This window comes from Sinocyclocheilus grahami, unplaced genomic scaffold (genome assembly GCF_001515645.1).
Source record: "Sinocyclocheilus grahami isolate Dianchi unplaced genomic scaffold, SAMN03320097.WGS_v1.1 scaffold48.1, whole genome shotgun sequence".
NCBI classification, from domain to species: Eukaryota; Metazoa; Chordata; class Actinopteri; order Cypriniformes; family Cyprinidae; genus Sinocyclocheilus; species Sinocyclocheilus grahami.
The window spans coordinates 2,870,875-2,891,695 of record NW_015505227.1 but is presented as its reverse complement, the minus strand read 5'-3'; the positions used below and the strand labels follow the sequence as shown (position 1 = coordinate 2,891,695).

Below are 20,821 nucleotides of genomic sequence, written 5' to 3'. Positions count from 1 at the left end.
ACTCACCCTCAGGCCATCCAAGTTGTAGATGAGTTTGTTTCTTTACAGATTTGGCGAAATTTAGCATTATATTACACTTGCTCACCAATGGATCCTCTGCAGTGAATGGGTGCCGTCAGAGTCCAAACTGATAAAAACATCACAATAATCCTGAAGTAATCCATACGACTCCAGTCCATCGATCAATGTCTTGTGAAGCGAAAATCTGATAATAAACAAATCCATCATGAATACGTTTTTACATTTAAACTGGTGCTTGGTTTTTACATTTAAACTGGTGCTTGGCTAAAAATGAGTTCTCTATTCATAATATTGCCTTCTCCAGTGAAAAAGTTGTCTCGTCTGAATCAAGATAGAAATATGCAAAGATCGAGATAACAAGCCAAAACAGTTCTAAACAAACATGTCTCTGAATTTTGATGCGAGAAGACAACAGCGGACAGACTTTTTCACTGGAGGAAGTAGGGATGTAACGATTAACCGCGAGCCGGTTGAAAATCCATTCAAATCGGTTGAGATGCTAAACAAATCGTGATTCATTTAGGGGTAGGAGTTTATATGAATGCATGTCTGAGGGGAACTTACTGTCTTTAGAAAAGTTTAGATGGTATTTTTTTCTTTTCATCTTGCTTCTGTATAATGCATATTAAAGTTCATAAGTGCAGCGCTGCTTTGTTTACAGCGGAAACCACCTGCTGGCAGAGAGTGAATCTGCGCCTCGTTCAGCTCGTCTGCTGTTTCTGTTTCATGCAGATATTTTTATTTATAGTTTCACAAAACTGGTCAAACCATTCTGTTTTTGCTTCAAATTTCGAAATTATACAATTTAATTTAGTTTAAAAACTGCTCATGTTGCATGTATGCTGCTTCTTTGTTTGGATCAGGATTAAAATGCAGTGGTTGCCTCTAATTTTAAAAGGAAAGAGCACAGACAAAGCCTTAGTTTGTTTATATGAACATATTTATTTTATTTGTGTTATTTATTTGATTTGGGGCTTGTTTTAAAATTTCAATGTAGTTTTGTTATTTACATTATATTTAAATTTTGTCATTTAGCAGACGCTTTTGTCCAAAGCGACTTACAAATTAGGACAATAGAAGCAATCAAAACCAACCAAAGAGCAGTAATTTACAAGTGCTATATTAGTATATTATTATAGTGTTATATTTCAATTTCACAAAGAAATGTGCAGCATTTTGTCCAAGCAATAATAAAAGGACACATTTAGTTTATAATTTGTCTTAAATCTCATTTTGTTAAAAAAATAAAATAAATCGTGAATCGTTACATCCCTAGGAGGAAGTGTTATTATAGATTTTGAACTGGTATTTGGACAGAAGTTATGTTTTAAAGTTCAAATGCCTTATTGATGGATTTGTTTCTTATTGATTTGACAATTTGATTTGTCAAACACACAACATTTTACGTCACAAGACGTTATTTGATGGACTGGAGTTGTGTGGATTATTTGTAGATTATTGTGATGTTTTTATCAGCTGTTTGGACTCTCATTCTGACGGCACCCATTCACTGCAGAGGATCCATTGGTGAGCAAGTGATGTAATGTTGAATTTCTCCAAATCTGTTCCAATGAAGAAACAAACTCATCTCCATCTTGGATGGCTTGAAAGTGAGTGAATTGTCAGGAAAATGTATTTTGGTTTTATTTTATTTTAATATTTTAACTATTCTTTTGAGCATGTTGCTATGCAGTTGCTAGGGTGTTTCTAGGTTGTTGTTGTTGTTGTTTTAACAGAATGAAATGCAAGAGACCTCCTCCAATTCTCTTTGCTTTTTTTTTTTTTTTTTTTTGCATCAACAAGCAGAACGATTTGAGGTTTTGCAAAAGTCTGCAGCAGAAATGATGCAAAACAAGTTACACCACATTTTTGCCTTAGCAGGCACCACTAATAATTGTCCCCAGGTCGATTTGGATAAAAAGCTTAATTAGCAAGAAATGTGACTAACTTTTAGCATTGTGCTGAAATTATTTAGCACTGGAATAACTGTGATCAGAGCTCTGTCTTGCTGTGTTGTCATAACCATCTTTGCTCCTGGACAGGATGCTGTACAATACGAGTAACAGCAAGGCTCAATGAACCGGATAAAGACCGGAGAGGAACACTATTGTTCAGATCTGCAGAACCATTACAGTACAAAGCCAGCTGTTGGGACTCATGGGTGTGTTCACTCACAGTGAGAGTGTAGAAACGCAGTTCAGGACTCTATCTAGTCTGGTGAACATGGTGCACAAAAGTCTAGATCAGTGTTTCTCCACAGTCCCATCACTACAGCTCCAGTGACCCTTCAGCAACACCAAAACAGAAATAGGCTACTTTTAACTTAAATATTTTACTAGATATCATTTAACTTTACAGTGAATATTATACAAATTAATATTTTTCTAATGATTCCCAATAATTAAGCAATAATAAAGCAATTAATACTTAAGGGGGGAAACAATCTCACAAAGTATAGCTTCCTCTCAAGTAGCTTATGTTAAGACTTCACTTGTTAAATGAATGAATGTACAAGATTATTGAAAAAAAGTGGGGGGAAAAAACTATCCATGACTAAAAGTTTGAAAACCTTTAAAACCAAAATAGCAGTTTAATCAATTACATTACTATGCATTTATGTATTAAAAAGAATCAGTTGTAGCCTATATAAAGTTAATAAACTACCGTTTATGGGGTTGGCAAGAATTGTAAAAATGTTTTTGAAGTCTCTTGTGCTCAACAAGGCTGCATTTATTTGATACACTAAAATATTAATCATGTGAAATATTCTTACAATTTGAAGTAAATGTTTTCTATTTGAATATTTTCTTGATTGGCAAAGCTGAATTTCCAGTCTTCAGTGTCACATGATCCTTCAGAAATCACTCTGCAAATTTCACTGATTTGCTGCTAAATAAACATTTCTTATTATTATCAATGTTGAAAACAGTTGTGCTGCTTAATATTTTTGGGGAAACCATCATATAAGTTTTTTTTTATATACATACAAATTTTCAGGATTCTCTGACGTACTTCAAAATAATTTCATTTATTTGAAATATTGTCTCTAACAATGTGAAAATCTATAAAAGTATTTTTAAAAAGTAATAATAAAAGTCTGAATAAATGTATTAATTTATTATTAATAAATCTTACTGACCCCAAACATTTGAACTGTAGTGTATATATTTTTAATTATTTTAATCTTTTTTTCTTTTTTTTTAAGAGCTGATTTAAAAAAATATATACTTTTAAGTCATAATTTCTTAAATGTTTTATAGATTTAACAAAGTAATATTGCAAACCGCAAAAGAAAGACAGCTCTAAAATGAGAGAACAGAGAGGGGAAAAAAGACTGAGAATGAGAACGATCAAATAAGTCATACTATTCACTGATAGCACGATGAAGTAATGAGTTATGATAAATGGGCGCTCCTCTGCACAGGACCTTTCGCTGCAGAGCATTTTGAATGGGCCAATTGTCATAATCTCTGCTGTGATGAAGAGGATTCTATTGGGCCTCTGGATTATTCATTGATTTGCTCTCATCAAACAACATGTTATTGTTGTCCTCTTCTGGCCGAATTGGTGACTTTTTTCCGAGTGAGTGTGCATCTCCTCTCAAACAAAACTAGCTCTGACAAATAGGGTGTTTTCCGTAGCATAACCTGAACTGTGCTTCCTCAAAACATACAATACTGCACGGTCACTGGAATCTTTCCACATTACAGGGAAGTGGTCACCCTGAAGAATACACCTTCCTCACAACATGTCCAAAATAATAACACATTAGTTGCTCTACTTCTTAACAGACAATGTGTGTCCCCAAATCCATTTGTGTTCCAGAACAGAAATAGCGCAAGGAAGAGTCACAACATGTTGCTAAGCTAATGATGCAATACTGTAAGCATACAAAAACGCATAACACATAGTACAATGATTAATTATTTATCATAATAGCAAATTCTCTCAACTTGTGCGCCGTTTTCGATTATGTTTTAGCTTGTTATGCTAAAAATATTGCTAAATGCTAAAAATATTAGTTTAAGTATGTGTGAACTATATCAAAATGTTAAACATACATCTAAATATTACAGTGATCCTACCATTCATAACTCATTTTATTTTCATAATATGACATTTCAGAGTGAATTTGAAAGAGAAAATTTGAAAAAGGTGTATGTTACATATGAAACCAAATGCAAATATGCTATAAAAATGCTTGAATTACAGATGGCTCGTTTCCAGCGAACGGTACGGTTCAGTACAGTACATTACGGTATGCAATTGCTTTACCGTTTCAATTGTCAGCAGTTGTGAATGGTACCAAAATAGGGAACTGTACCGTACCACTTTTTTGGGACCTTTGCATTGGGGTACCTAGCACAGTAGTACAGTACCTAAAGGGTGGAGCTAGACTCCCTGCAGAATGCTGATTGGTTGACAGAGAACCGTTACTTGCGCGTGCAACAAGGGGAATGAAGCATCTCCTTCCCTCGCTCCGCCATACTGCTCATGCATGCTTGTTTACGTCAGAGTACGCAAACACAAAAAATATAATATAGTGTGTTTTATAATTTAATATTTTCACACGCATACACACAGAGAATGTTGCACTTTCTTTTTTGCGCGAGAATGACGTTGATCGCTACTTTCCAGCATACAGCACGCCTATCAACTGTTGGCAGTGGAAACGCAAGTCAGATTATGGTGTAATCATGGTGTAACCTGAATCATACTGTACTGTACTGTACTGAACTGCACCGCTCGGTGGAAACGAGCCATTAGTCACCAATGGATCCTCTGCAGTGAATGGGTGCTGTCAGAATGAGAGTTTAAACAGCTGATAAAAACATCACAATAATCCACATGACTCCAGTCCAGTCCTGTTTTCGCTTGTAAACACTGCTTGATCGGTGCATATTTCTCTCCTGATTCAGACGAGACCACTTTTTCACTTGAGATTGAAAGATTTTGGGGTGAACTATTCCTTTAAGTGACACCAAATGGGCCACAAGAATCACCTCTGATTCACCTCCTAGTTTAGGATTCATGGGACTCGATCATCTTCTTTCCCCTTCATTCCCCATTTCTTTCTCTTATGTTGATGTGCCTGTAAACACACGGATGGGAAAGAAATATAACCAAGCCAAACTTGGCTTCAATTTTATATTATGATCTTTAACAGTACCACCACAAAGAAATAATATTACATAAAATCTTCTGTTTGCATTTTTTTACATACACATATATTTTGTTTACAGCTGGATGTTTTTCCAAGGATGTTTTTAGATTCTGTTGGGAACAGCATTTGAAAAGTGACTCACTCGTGCCATAGCAAGTTAGAGCCAAAAAACCTTTGACCTCTTCTGAGTCTCTTAAAAGATCTCAAATATTTTAGCGAGCGCAGTTCACATTCAGCCACAGATAAAGCTTGCTCTGTCTCGAAGAGCAAGATCATCAACGCACACTGTATGAAACTACAAATTGTTACTGTTGCAAACTGTTAATTTGTGGCCATGATATCTTGTTTTTTACTCCACGTCATCTGCATCATGTTTTTTGCTCCGAACATCTGCGATGTCTGTTTCTTTATAGGTGTATATAAATCTGTGGCTATGTGATTGTACAAGAATGCCTCTTTATATGTGTTTGAAGATTTTTATGGACAGAAAAATTATTTTTAATAGCTGCATCACTCACACACATATTCTTCATGTGTGAGTGATGACCATGAACGACACAAATTTGTGCAAGGTCTGATTTTGACCAAGTTGCTTTTGGTCATAAATCTGTCGTATGCAAAGTTATGATTGATGGCAGCAGGGTTTTTTTTTGATGAGGTTGCAGGTGTCTGGATGGAATGACTAAGATGACCTGCTTGATTTCAGGCCTGTGTGTGTTACGCTGGGAAAATCCCAAGCAACAAAACCTCTCCCCCAGTGTTCCTCCCACCATGCCAGCCAAACAGAGACAAAAATGCACAACATTCTTCTCACACATAAGCATACCAACACTAAGCTGGATTCACACAGCTTCTAAATTGAAAATCATGTGTACTTTGCTCCATGTAATGAAAACATACACCATAGAATTATGCACAACACTAGTACACTTAGCTATCATGCACACACAGTGACTATACAGTCTTTTATATCTTACTGCTTAATTTTAAAATGGACTTTGGGGGTTTAAAACAGACAAAAATGCCCTAACTGTATGCCATACAGCTCTAACAGGTAATAGATGCTGCAGTGAAGTAAAAGCTTTAAAAAACACACAGAGGGGTATTACTGAGGCATTTTATGTTGTAGAATAAACCATAAAAATATCTTGAGCTTGTGCTGACCACAGACCTTATTTCAGCCATTTAACCAAAGCCCATTCATGAAAACCATTGCCTTCTGGACGATGAAACCAGAAGTGCAAAATGCTACAGTAACTCAATTCCAGGTTTTTGCCTACAAAAATATGTTATGCCTGAAACTGTTCAGTCACATGACTTGTTTAGGCAAAGTCACACTTTTTTTTTTTTATTCATCCAGAACATCTTTAAGTCGTATATTTAAGAGTCCTAGTATTCTATTCTGAATGTTTTCATTGTTGTTTATGTGCACATCTTCTTAAAGACTGAAAAAGTTATCCACCTTAAGCGAGTGCATGCATTTTTTGTGCATATTTTTAACATTATTTGCATCTTGGTGTTTCCATCCAGTATTTTGTATCACAATATCCCAAAACAGGATAATACAGAAATGTCATACTTGATCTGGGTTTCAGTTTTTGTGTATGTGCTTCCATTAGTTCCTCCAGCACGTGCTGTGCTCTCTGTTATTAGTTGATCTGAGAGAATGGATGACAAGCTGTTTTCCTCCCTCCATCAGCAGCTCTCTTTCTACCGCGTCTCAGGTTCCATTATTGTGAGGAATGTGGCTTTATCTCCCTGTGAAATGAAAGATGATTTTACCACAGTAACTGAGAAGCTTTCGGAGTAATATTCCTGAAAGCCAAACCAAACGCTGAGCTCCTCAGGCCTTTATTTTGGTGTCTACTGCAGATGAAGATGTCTTTGACTGTTTAATACTTCTTGGCATTTCTCACACTCTTTCTGTTTTCTTTAAGTGCCCTGAATACTAAACACAATACGCATAAAAACAGCAATTGCATACGTAACAGGATTTTTACATCACACAACACAATGCTAAGTTATGGTGTCCATTGCATTGCTATGCAGTTGCTAAGGCATTTGGAGAATTTTTAAACACGTTGCTATGCAGTTGCTAGGGTATTCTGGGTGGTTGCTTACTGGCTTAAGTCAAAAGAGGCCATCCTAACATCCTAAGTCTCTGTGATATTCTAGTCTCTACATATGGCTCAAGTCCCTCCTTTAATTATTTTTAATGGATTTTATTGTCTGCAGGGAAAAATAGTAAAGTCTGAGCACTTACAAAAGTAATAGCACACTTTTCCTCACATGCCATATGACTTGAGGTCAAGTCAATTTGATTTTTATAGCACTTTATACAGTTGAGATTTTCAAAGCAGCTTCGCCGAATTAAACAGGAGAGTAACAGAATCAATAATGCAAACTTCAAAAATGAGGCGAAGCCCAATTCTGCTATAAAGCAGCTGTAGCAAGACAATAGTGTCAATGTTGCAAAATTATTTTTTTTGATGAGGTTGCAGGTGTCTGGATGGAATGACTAAGATGACCTGCTTGATTTCAGGCCTGTGTGTGTTACGCTGGGAAAATCCCAAGCAACAAAACCTCTCCCCCAGTGTTCCTCCCACCATGCCAGCCAAACAGAGACAAAAATGCACAACATTCTTCTCACACATAAGCATACCAACACTAAGCTGGATTCACACAGCTTCTAAATTGAAAATCATGTGTACTTTGCTCCATGTAATGAAAACATACACCATAGAATTATGCACAACACTAGTACACTTAGCTATCATGCACACACAGTGACTATACAGTCTTTTATATCTTACTGCTTAATTTTAAAATGGACTTTGGGGGTTTAAAACAGACAAAAATGCCCTAACTGTATGCCATACAGCTCTAACAGGTAATAGATGCTGCAGTGAAGTAAAAGCTTTAAAAAACACACAGAGGGGTATTACTGAGGCATTTTATGTTGTAGAATAAACCATAAAAATATCTTGAGCTTGTGCTGACCACAGACCTTATTTCAGCCATTTAACCAAAGCCCATTCATGAAAACCATTGCCTTCTGGACGATGAAACCAGAAGTGCAAAATGCTACAGTAACTCAATTCCAGGTTTTTGCCTACAAAAATATGTTATGCCTGAAACTGTTCAGTCACATGACTTGTTTAGGCAAAGTCACACTTTTTTTTTTTTATTCATCCAGAACATCTTTAAGTCGTATATTTAAGAGTCCTAGTATTCTATTCTGAATGTTTTCATTGTTGTTTATGTGCACATCTTCTTAAAGACTGAAAAAGTTATCCACCTTAAGCGAGTGCATGCATTTTTTGTGCATATTTTTAACATTATTTGCATCTTGGTGTTTCCATCCAGTATTTTGTATCACAATATCCCAAAACAGGATAATACAGAAATGTCATACTTGATCTGGGTTTCAGTTTTTGTGTATGTGCTTCCATTAGTTCCTCCAGCACGTGCTGTGCTCTCTGTTATTAGTTGATCTGAGAGAATGGATGACAAGCTGTTTTCCTCCCTCCATCAGCAGCTCTCTTTCTACCGCGTCTCAGGTTCCATTATTGTGAGGAATGTGGCTTTATCTCCCTGTGAAATGAAAGATGATTTTACCACAGTAACTGAGAAGCTTTCGGAGTAATATTCCTGAAAGCCAAACCAAACGCTGAGCTCCTCAGGCCTTTATTTTGGTGTCTACTGCAGATGAAGATGTCTTTGACTGTTTAATACTTCTTGGCATTTCTCACACTCTTTCTGTTTTCTTTAAGTGCCCTGAATACTAAACACAATACGCATAAAAACAGCAATTGCATACGTAACAGGATTTTTACATCACACAACACAATGCTAAGTTATGGTGTCCATTGCATTGCTATGCAGTTGCTAAGGCATTTGGAGAATTTTTAAACACGTTGCTATGCAGTTGCTAGGGTATTCTGGGTGGTTGCTTACTGGCTTAAGTCAAAAGAGGCCATCCTAACATCCTAAGTCTCTGTGATATTCTAGTCTCTACATATGGCTCAAGTCCCTCCTTTAATTATTTTTAATGGATTTTATTGTCTGCAGGGAAAAATAGTAAAGTCTGAGCACTTACAAAAGTAATAGCACACTTTTCCTCACATGCCATATGACTTGAGGTCAAGTCAATTTGATTTTTATAGCACTTTATACAGTTGAGATTTTCAAAGCAGCTTCGCCGAATTAAACAGGAGAGTAACAGAATCAATAATGCAAACTTCAAAAATGAGGCGAAGCCCAATTCTGCTATAAAGCAGCTGTAGCAAGACAATAGTGTCAATGTTGCAAAATTAATCATTTTTTAATTATTGTGAATTGTTAAATGATTGTTAAATCAAACTAATTCATTTCCGTTTTGTAGGAAAAAGTTGGCCAGAATGGTAGTCGTGCTGTCCTGCAATCTATCCTTTTTTAAGCTGTCTACGTCGACCCAGTTACAGTGTATTGTTGTGCGTTTCCCATCATTGTGACGTGGATAAAATCTAATGCTCAACTGACACAATAGGAAACATTTCAAACTATATTCTGAAAACCACTGTGTGTTTCTTTACTGCCTCAGACAGACTGCAATCTTCACGCCCGGTTCTAAAATGTTGCAGTAAACTAAATGCAATCTATCACTCGCATGAAGCAAAAATTGTGTTCACTGGTAATGCCTCTTTGGAGGCAGGTGAATGGTCTGTTTTCTTGTGAAGATAAATGATATACATCATTGCTTGACATAAACCTCACGTTTACCTCGGTGACCTTTGACTTTGTTTACCACCAACTTCAGTGGTGTAAAACCGAACGAGGATGTGTGATCTTCATCGTTTCTCCTGTGTGTGGGTGTGTGTATATGTGGGAGCGGGACTTCCACACTGTGTGGTATTAATATCCTCATGCTTCCATGCCTGCAGGGTTACTCCTCTGCCAGGAAACATATGACCTCAGCACACCTCCTGAAGAGCCCTCCACCTTCCACACTGATGTATACTGTACACACATGCACATACATACAGTTCCAAACACTGGCTTACATGCCTGGATGCGCGGCTCGCAATTTGGCTCAGATGATGATGATGATTGGATTTTGGATTCCATATGATGCTCACTGCAAAATATCAAACAGGTATCAAATATCAAAAGCAGATCTGCAACACTTAACAAAATCAAAATGTCTCTCAAGTAAGTGTGTGAGTGTATGTGTGTGTGTGTGTGTGTGTGTGTGTGTGTGTGTGTGTGTGTGAGAGAGAGAGAAATAATTGAGTACACTTCCAGATAACTTACAGGTGCATTGTATTTCCTCTGATGTGGACGTCATCTTCCACTCTTCATTCTGTCCTTCCTGTTTGCACAACAACTTCCTGTGACATGTCCTGTTCTGTTGAAGGATAGCCTGGCTTGTGTGCTTGCCTCATGGTTTCTCCTGTTTAGTGAACAAACAGCAGTTTTAGAACCCTATCCCGCTATGTTTGGTGTGAAGGTTATTGTTGTTGTTGTTGTTATAATTGTTATAAATAAAAAATAATATTGCATTATAATGGTAATAATTATGATAATGTTTATATTGTTATTAAAATAATATTTGAAATTGCAATCATCATCATTTAGAACTCTGTCCTGTTATGTCTGGTGTGAAGGTTAAAAAATATTCTAAATTAAAAATCTTTGAAATTACAACAACAATAATTATTATTATTATTACAATATATATATTTATTAAATGTATACCAACTCTACCTGACCCTTTCAGTCCAGCAATTATAATGTTACTGCACCTTTAACACTTTGTAAGTTCAAGTACATGCGAATGACATGTAACATTGTGTTTTGGATGCTGATGTTCCCACTGGGGTTCTTAACTATAGCTACATTAGCATGATTTTCTTGGCCAATCACCACTAACTGACTACTAACAGAGCAACTATGTTTTGACCAACATCAAACCAGCTCTAAACCACATAACGCTGGACTTAGCATGGAAGTTCACGCTGGTTTAAAATGGCAGGAATTAAGAAATCAGAGATAAAAGAATAGGAGATTAATAGGAAGTAGACTGAGAGCGGAGTTAGCTGGCGTCAGGGCAGGGCTCACAGGTTTCCAGCAGCAGGGAAGGGCTCTCTTGAAGCCTTCATGCTTGAAGGCAGAGCTCTCTCTGAGGCTTTCCACGGTGAGGATACAGAGCTCTCTCACACTCAAGCACAAAGCAAATTGTATGTGAAAACAATGCTAGCTGTCTGACCATCTCAAGGAGGGTGGGCAGAGAAACCTTGACTGGCCTAGTTTAGCTCTGAGACAACCCTGAGATGGCCAGACAATAGTCTTCAATAGAGCAAAATACAGTACAATATAATATACACTATAATCTCCAGACATCTTAGATATGGGTCTAAAAACTCACAATTCCAAAGTGGTGCAGTATGGAAGTGCTTACATTAGACATTTCCTCCTCCAGGCCTGTGTTCTAGAAGAAACCGTGGCATTGTGTTGGTCAAGTCTCTCTCTGTCATTTTTACACTCAAGATCTGGCCTTGAACAAAAGCCTAAGGGTTCTGCCCGCCTCACTGGAAATAGTCTCCAAGGACATCAAATCCTGCTCCTAGAGGTTCAATTTCCTGCAGAGTTTAGCTCCAGCCCTCATTATTCAGTGCATATCTGAACCAAGTAATCAAGGGCTACGTCTGAAATTGCTCACTCTCTGAGTAGGTACTTCTTTCGAAAAAAAAAGTATGTTCTATGTAGTATGAATGTGTGTAGTAAGAATTGTTGCCATTGTCATGTGACCTATCAACATCTGTTGCGTCGCTTTACTTCAATTCACAAATCCTCTCCCGTGGCCTCATGGGATAGTGTCTACTGGATGCGTACTTCAGAATCTTGTCAGAAGTAGTAGGTCTACTAGTATGACTACTGTGAAATCGGACATACTGTACTACTATTTTCACATAGGCCTACTATTTTTTTGCCTATATATAGTAGAGAAGTATGCAATATCAGATGCAGACATGGTCTTCAGGACTACTCAAAACTTACAGTCCCCAAATATGTCCAATCGTGCTCCTAGAGGTCCTTATTCATGCAGAGTTTAGCTCCAGCCCTCATAATACAGTACATACCTGAACCAGGTAATCGAGAACTTCTCTTATTCAAAACTTAGTCCCAAAAATGCTCCTAGCGATCTACATTCCTGCAGAGATTAGCTCCAGTCCTAATTAAAAATCACATTAATTAGGTAATCAAGGTTCAGGACTCTTCGAAACTTCCAGACAGGTGTGTTGGACTGGGTTGGAGCTGAATTTTACAGGCAGGTGGACCTCCAGGAGCAGGATTAGACACACTTGTTGTAAAACATCTCAGGCTAAGAGTCCAACATTTGTTGTCTTTCATGTTAACCTTCTTAATTTAGAAAAAGGTTAATCTTTACTTTGATTCTAGGGGTCAGTTAGAAGGGGAACGAGATCTTGGATCAACATTTCTACAGAGATTTGCATTTGTACTCCGGGTTAGAGGTAAGCAGAATCTGAAGACCTCTTTCCTTTCCTAACCCACTACAAAACAGTATTCTAACAATCCAAGTAGGTTGAGAATTACAGTTGTGTTACAACAGATACATAATATTATATGCTTTAACTTTATGAAACTTTATAGTATTTATATGATATATACATTATATCTGTCTGTAATCACTTGCTATTTTTTGGCTAAATTTTAGGTGTATATGGTACAAAAAGAACACACTGTGATCTTGTGTTTCTGCCACCTGGGTTTACATCCGTTACGGTTTCTTTAAGGTGGCTCAAATTAAACATTGTAATGAAAAATCAAAACCTCCACAACAACCAATGCAAAAGGTCTGACATCAGCCAATATCTGGCACTCTCCCCTCCATTCTCCCTGCCGCTGGTTTTCCCATCATTCTTTACACCTTCCTGTTCAGAGATGAATCCCAGTGTCCTCACAGCTCTGGTTCAATTGCAAAGAGCGGATCGGAATCAGGTTTCGACTGCAGGTAGCAGAAGCAGATGCCAGAACCGATCCAATTTCTCTCTCTTGCATCCCAAATCCCAATTTCTTCTCTACTTGGTTCCTCTCCCTCACTTGTCGTCTTGTCATCCAACAATAACACAACATGCTGGCTTCCTGTGTGTTGGGTGAACAATAGGAGGATAACTTTGATGGCGTGTGCGAATTTGCCGTAGGAGTGCTTTTATCTCGGCCTGTAATCTCATGCAGCATATTGAGAAGGGTCTGTGTTCCTGAATCAAAAAACACATTAATTTTTCAGAGAAATTTCTGAATGAAGCAAATCGTAAAAGATTTCTCTTAAAGAAAGTGTTCCTAATGATCTTTTAAAAAGTAAGATAAAGCAGCGGTACTCATGTAAAATTCACTTTGACAGCTCATGTGATCTCCACTGCTGACTGTAATAGCTACCTAGCTTATGCTTAGCTGTCCTGAGCCTAACATTAAGCTCCAAGTGTTCTGAAAATTTGACATACCCTTTAAGGATGATCTACCAGTAGCTTAAGCTGTCATTTTTGCCTGAAAAAAATGGGCTTCTTTCTCAAAATGAGCCACAAACTGGGTAGCACATCTCCCTCACTTGTCGTCTTGTCATCCAACAATAACACAACATGCTGGCTTCCTGTGTGTTGGGTGAACAATAGGAGGATAACTTTGATGGCGTGTGCGAATTTGCCGTAGGAGTGCTTTTATCTCGGCCTGTAATCTCATGCAGCATATTGAGAAGGGTCTGTGTTCCTGAATCAAAAAACACATTAATTTTTCAGAGAAATTTCTGAATGAAGCAAATCGTAAAAGATTTCTCTTAAAGAAAGTGTTCCTAATGATCTTTTAAAAAGTAAGATAAAGCAGTGGTACTCATGTAAAATTCACTTTGACAGCTCATGTGATCTCCACTGCTGACTGTAATAGCTACCTAGCTTATGCTTAGCTGTACTGAGCCTAACATTAAGCTCCAAGTGTTCTGAAAATTTGACATACCCTTTAAGGATGATCTACCAGTAGCTTAAGCTGTCATTTTTGCCTGAAAAAAATGGGCTTCTTTCACAAAATGAGCCACAAACTGGGTAGCACATCTTGTCAACAGGAAACACTTAATACAATATACTACCACTTTTAAAACAGAGGTTGCACACCTTGTCAGACAGAAAATACATATTAGGGTGTACATCCGCTTGGATAAATAAGGTGAAAAATAGGGGTAGCACATCCTGCCGAGCTTGTAATACAGGATGTATTACCACAATGTACTTTACAGACTCCTCTTTTCTGATGAATGAGAAAATCGAGAAATCTAATCTATAATCTATATGGAATATAGCAATTTGAAACTTTTAAAAGGCAATTTTTTTCTCAGTGGGAAGGTAGCATCCCTTTGTATCCCCATTTAACTTTTTTATCCCATTTATTGTCCTTACATTTTCCTGTTCTGTGTCAAAAAGGCCTCAAACCCATTAAACACCCCAAATGCCTTACGACCTCCAGTTAAAAGCACAATCTGTAATTTTGACAGCTGGCTGCCTGTTGATAGGAGTACAATCTCACCCCTTGACTTCAGAAAACTCCCGTACACTTCAGTGTTTACAATCTCATTCTGACTACATGGGGTTATGTCGTCAATTAAAGATTGTCTTTAAAATGAATATAACTGGCTGCACAATACTACAACGTTGGGTCAGTTTGATCAGCTGTAGACAGATTTAAGGCCACACACACACACACACACACACACACTGGTCTAAGAGCAGTCCATCTTTGTCATCTCTGAGCTGGAATCTCATACAGCAGACAATGGTGGACTTCAATTCACACAGTCTTTCTGATGTGTCAGACATAAACTCTCTCTCTCTTCCTCTTCCTCTCACTCTCCGTCTCCCTCTCCCTCAATGCCTCCATTTATTCCATTAGACACAGGGTATTCCCTGGGTCATCATTGTGTTGGTATCCAGGTTGCCAATGGCAACAGTCCCATCGTCTCACCCACTCTCTGACACCATGTCTTTTGTCCATGAATCTGACTGAGAGACGAGTGGGCAGAGGAGAGAGTGTGAAATTAGTCACGCAAATACCACCGAGCACAAGTGTGCCCCCTGTTGGAAGAGCAGAGAGAGCAGGCCTGTGGGCGTATTGTGAGTGAAACGGATTGTGAGAGGAATCTGCAGGTGGACACAGACTCACACAGTGCCAAAATTCCTCAGCCAATCGCATCTCTTTCTCACTCACTGCCTCTGTTTCTTGTTCTTTCTATCCCACAAGAGAGAAGGAAGCAATAAATAGAAATTGGGGGAAATTTGAACAGAGATTAAATTCATTAATATTAGCTAATGCATTAAGCTAATGATAAATGAAACTTTATAGTATTTATTCATGTTAATATGCTACATATTAACATTTAAGATTTTAACACATTGACAAATTATGAATTAACAACGACCAATAATATACACTACCGTTCAAATGCTTTGAGTCAGAATGATGTTTTTGAAATAAGTCTCTTATGCTCACCAAGACTGCATTTATTTAATCAAAAATACAGTAAAAACTGTTATACTGTGAATACTATACAGTTGAAATCACTGTTTTCTATTTGATATCATATTTGAAAATGTAATTTATTCCTGTGATGTTAAAGCTGAAAGCTGAACCAGTTGTGCTGCTTAGTATTTTTGATTTTACAGTGATGCACAAGGTTCTCCTATGAATAAAGATAATTTATTAAAAACAAGTCTTTTGTAACATTATAAATGTTTTTACTGTTACTTTTGATCAATTTAATCCATCCTTGCTGAATAAAAGTATTAATTTTTTTCTTTCAACAGACCCCTAAACTTTTAAATGGTAGTGTAGCTAGAAATTAACACTACATTAATAAATGCTTCCCTGTTAGTTTATGACACATAATGCATTTACATTTATTCATTTAGCAGATGCTTTAATCCAAAGCAACGTCACAATTTATTTGTTAAATTGCATAAGCATTCATAATTTTATGAGTTCTCTTTATATCATCATAAATTATCTGAACTATTCACTTCATTTTAATTTTTTCGGAGAAACACCTCATGAAAGACATGGTTTCATTAAATCTCCTGCACTAGGAAAGGTGATGGATGGCCATTTAGTACCAAGAAAGCAGATACAAACAATCCATTTAATTTAATTTCTTTATAACTATAACTATAACTTCAATCTATGAATTTCATTTTAATCAAAATTAGTTTTTCTTTAAGTTTACTGACACATAGGTGTGGTTTTAAATAGGACAGTAGATACTGGCCCAAATCAGGAGCTGGGCGTACCTGTCCTGCCCGATCAACCTGCCGTCTTCCTCAGGAATCTAAAACAGTCTCATTAATATCAATTATGTTTCCAGATTTCGAACAACCTCAGCATGTCTAAGATCCAACAGCAGCTTTAGCGCTCTCTCTCTCTCCCTTTCTTTTTCTCTTGAACAGAGGAAACTGCAATACAATGATAACCGCTGTGAACACAATAGACCCTAGGAGCACATTCACACCGGCTGGCCAAGTTTAGCTCAGAAAGGTCAGCACACACAGACCTCTATTCCATTATTCTCAACATCATCCTTTAGCAAGCTGCAGTCGGTTAATAAGAGTGAAGCTTGTCTTTTTTAGGACAAGGAGGAAAGCCAGTATGATGTGAGTGGTTTGTGGCTTGGGAGAATTGCAATGTATTCCAACAATCCCAGGGGTTTGTTCTCAGACTGAATGTCTTGAGGATGAATCATCACAGGATTAACTTAAAAATGCATCCAAATTTAATGCTGCATGTCGGTGGGTATATTTCAAAATATAAAATATGACATGCACCCATCCATTATGTTTCCAAAATGCCAATGAGTGGGAAAATGTACTAACCCTAAAGGATTTTGGCCACATTTTAAGACAAATTTTGTGTACCATAAAACATTTATTTAGTCATAAGGCAAAATCTGCAATCATTTAGGATGTAATACTCACCAACGACTGATTAATTGCCTCCATGATAAATCTCTGACAAAGTTCTGCAGTCCTGAAGTGTGACTCCCATGACAGCAATCTAAATAAAAGCTGATAAGCACAGAGCACTCGAGAGATGCTCAGTCACAAATATTTGTACTTTGTATCTTATCTATATTATACACAAACATTTTATTTATTTTTTTGTTATGACAATACTATTGACAGTGCTTTGAGTAGTCCACAAATTCACTCTTGCACAGCATACGACACTCAAAATGTCCTTTTGTTTTCCACAACAAAGAAATATTGCAATAAACGAACTTCAGTTTGTGCAGCACCATTTCCATTTCTTGTGTTAATCATGTGATGTTCTGACATCGCTATTAAGTGCCCATTAACAGTCAAGATGTACTTTGTAAATCTGTTTGTATGTTGCACAGTCTGCCTTGGCTTTTACAGTTTTACAGTCCGACAAGCAACCATCATAAAAAAAATGTTTTTTAAAAAGACAATTTAAAAAAACAAACAAAATTAAATTAAATTAAAAAGTGTACCTGACTTAAACGCCAATTTCTGTCATGAAACTCTAGATGGCGCAGACTGATGGGTCGATGGGTCATCAATGCAAACTGATGATATTCACAGCCTTAAACTACTTGGCATAAGCTGATTGGTTTATGTTGCATACGCAGACAATGAGCTTGCTGCTCTACATTTAAATGGTTGGTTAGCATTAACTAGAGCATTTCACAGCATGCTTTCAGAGTTCCTTTGAAACCCTCCACCTCCCCAGTTCCACTTGTATAGATCTGCTACAGGTTATTATATTTGCTATTTGTGTCGTAAAAACTCACAGAACCGTGTCAGTGTATGTATTGGCAGAAGCAAGTTCCTGTACTTGCTTTGCAGCAGCAGCAATAATCTACAACAACAAAAATAACCAACAGCAGCAGCATCATAGTAGATCTATTCCGACGAAACTAAATACATTAAGATTGTCATATACATTACCATTAGGGCTGCTCTCGACTAAAGATTTTTCTGGTTGACTAGTAGTCGTTCATTTGAAGCATTAGTCGACTAATCACACATTTATTAATAAATAATTCAAATCATAATAATGTGCCTTTAATTGCCTACATAGCCTAACAAGTCAACTATTAGGGGGCAATTAGGGGGATTTTTCATCCAGACCAATAACTACCAAAAGAAGTTAGCTAGTTTACGCTTTATTTCGATAGTCCGCTTTAGACATTCCACTAACTATAAGTAACTTTGTAACTACATGTCAACTAATTCAAATTAATTAGCAACTACATGTCTACTAATTCTCAGAGTAGACTGTTAGGGTAGGTTTAGGGTTAGTAGAATAAGTTGACATATACTTGCAAAGTTTCTGATAGTCAGTATGTTGTATGTTGTTGACCCATCAAAATAAAGTGGTAGAAGATATTAAGCAGACAGTTTACTAATACTCTAATGACTGCTAGTTGACATGTAGTTGTAAAGTTACTTACTGTTAGTAGAATGTCTAAAGTGGACTCTCGAAATAAAGTGTTACCGTTAGCTATTTTAAAATATAGCAAAATGCTCCCAACATTTTTTCTCCACTCCCATTTTAATATTCATTACTTTGTTTAATAGGTCTGTGTTTTATTAGTTGTCTCCCTCTCCCTCTCCCTTCTCACCCGCTACACTCCTACTTTTATACAGCTTTACAGAGGAATCTGCAGGTGGACACAGACTCACACAGTGCCAAAATTCCTCAGCCAATCGCATCTCTTTCTCACTCACTGCCTCTGTTTCTTGTTCTTTCTATCCCACAAGAGAGAAGGAAGCAATAAATAGAAATTGGGGGAAATTTGAACAGAGATTAAATTCATTAATATTAGCTAATGCATTAAGCTAATGATAAATGAAACTTTATAGTATTTATTCATGTTAATATGCTACATATTAACATTTAAGATTTTAACACATTGACAAATTATGAATTAACAACGACCAATAATATACACTACCGTTCAAATGCTTTGAGTCAGAATGATGTTTTTGAAATAAGTCTCTTATGCTCACCAAGACTGCATTTATTTAATCAAAAATACAGTAAAAACTGTTATACTGTGAATACTATACAGTTGAAATCACTGTTTTCTATTTGATATCATATTTGAAAATGTAATTTATTCCTGTGATGTTAAAGCTGAAAGCTGAACCAGTTGTGCTGCTTAGTATTTTTGATTTTACAGTGATGCACAAGGTTCTCCTATGAATAAAGATAATTTATTAAAAACAAGTCTTTTGTAACATTATAAATGTTTTTACTGTTACTTTTGATCAATTTAATCCATCCTTGCTGAATAAAAGTATTAATTTTTTTCTTTCAACAGACCCCTAAACTTTTAAATGGTAGTGTAGCTAGAAATTAACACTACATTAATAAATGCTTCCCTGTTAGTTTATGACACATAATGCATTTACATTTATTCATTTAGCAGATGCTTTAATCCAAAGCAACGTCACAATTTATTTGTTAAATTGCATAAGCATTCATAATTTTATGAGTTCTCTTTATATCATCATAAATTATCTGAACTATTCACTTCATTTTAATTTTTTCGGAGAAACACCTCATGAAAGACATGGTTTCATTAAATCTCCTGCACTAGGAAAGGTGATGGATGGCCATTTAGTACCAAGAAAGCAGATACAAACAATCAATTTAATTTAATTTCTTTATAACTATAACTATAACTTCAATCTATGAATTTCATTTTAATCAAAATTAGTTTTTCTTTAAGTTTACTGACACATAGGTGTGGTTTTAAATAGGACAGTAGATACTGGCCCAAATCAGGAGCTGGGCGTACCTGTCCTGCCCGATCAACCTGCCGTCTTCCTCAGGAATCTAAAACAGTCTCATTAATATCAATTATGTTTCCAGATTTCGAACAACCTCAGCATGTCTAAGATCCAACAGCAGCTTTAGCGCTCTCTCTCTCTCCCTTTCTTTTTCTCTTGAACAGAGGAAACTGCAATACAATGATAACCGCTGTGAACACAATAGACCCTAGGAGCACATTCACACCGGCTGGCCAAGTTTAGCTCAGAAAGGTCAGCACACACAGACCTCTATTCCATTATTCTCAACATCATCCTTTAGCAAGCTGCAGTCGGTTAATAAGAGTGAAGCTTGTCTTTTTTAGGACAAGGAGGAAAGCCTGTATGATGTGAGTGGTTTGTGGCCTGGGAGAATTGCAATGTATTCCAACAATCCCAGGGGTTTGTTCTCAGACTGAATGTCTTGAGGATGAATCATCACAGGATTAACTTAAAAATGCATCCAAATTTAATGCTGCATGTCGTTGGGGCAAATATCAGAATATATTGAAAAACCTAACGTGCACCGATCAGTTGCTATGTTTCCAAAAGGCCAAAAAAGCATACCCTAAAGGGTTTTGGCCCCATTTTTTCACCTGAGACATATTTTGGGAACCATAAAAAATATATTTAGTCATAAGGCAAAATCTGCAATCATTTAGTATGAAATACTAAATTTCGCGTTTGGTCTCGTTCTGTATCGCGTATCTTGTCAGTGGCTGCGCTTGCTTGGCCATTTGTTGTGGAAAAAATAAGGAAAGTGTGT

At 36.8% G+C, this 20,821-nt stretch overlaps 1 protein-coding gene across 1 annotated transcript in view; it reads right to left on the bottom strand.

Annotated features, from left to right (window-relative positions):
* Positions 1-7,925: 7,925 nt before the first annotated feature.
* LOC107582939 (adenylosuccinate lyase) overlaps positions 7,926-20,821 on the bottom strand; it is a 36,048-nt gene continuing 23,152 nt past the window's right edge. Inside the window, exons 15-17 of the mRNA XM_016268963.1 lie at positions 10,478-10,616; positions 10,228-10,301; positions 7,926-8,779 (exon numbers count right to left, since the gene is read on the bottom strand). The gene's annotated coding sequence lies outside the window, so the exon portion shown is untranslated. The remainder of the gene's footprint in view (positions 8,780-10,227; positions 10,302-10,477; positions 10,617-20,821) is intronic.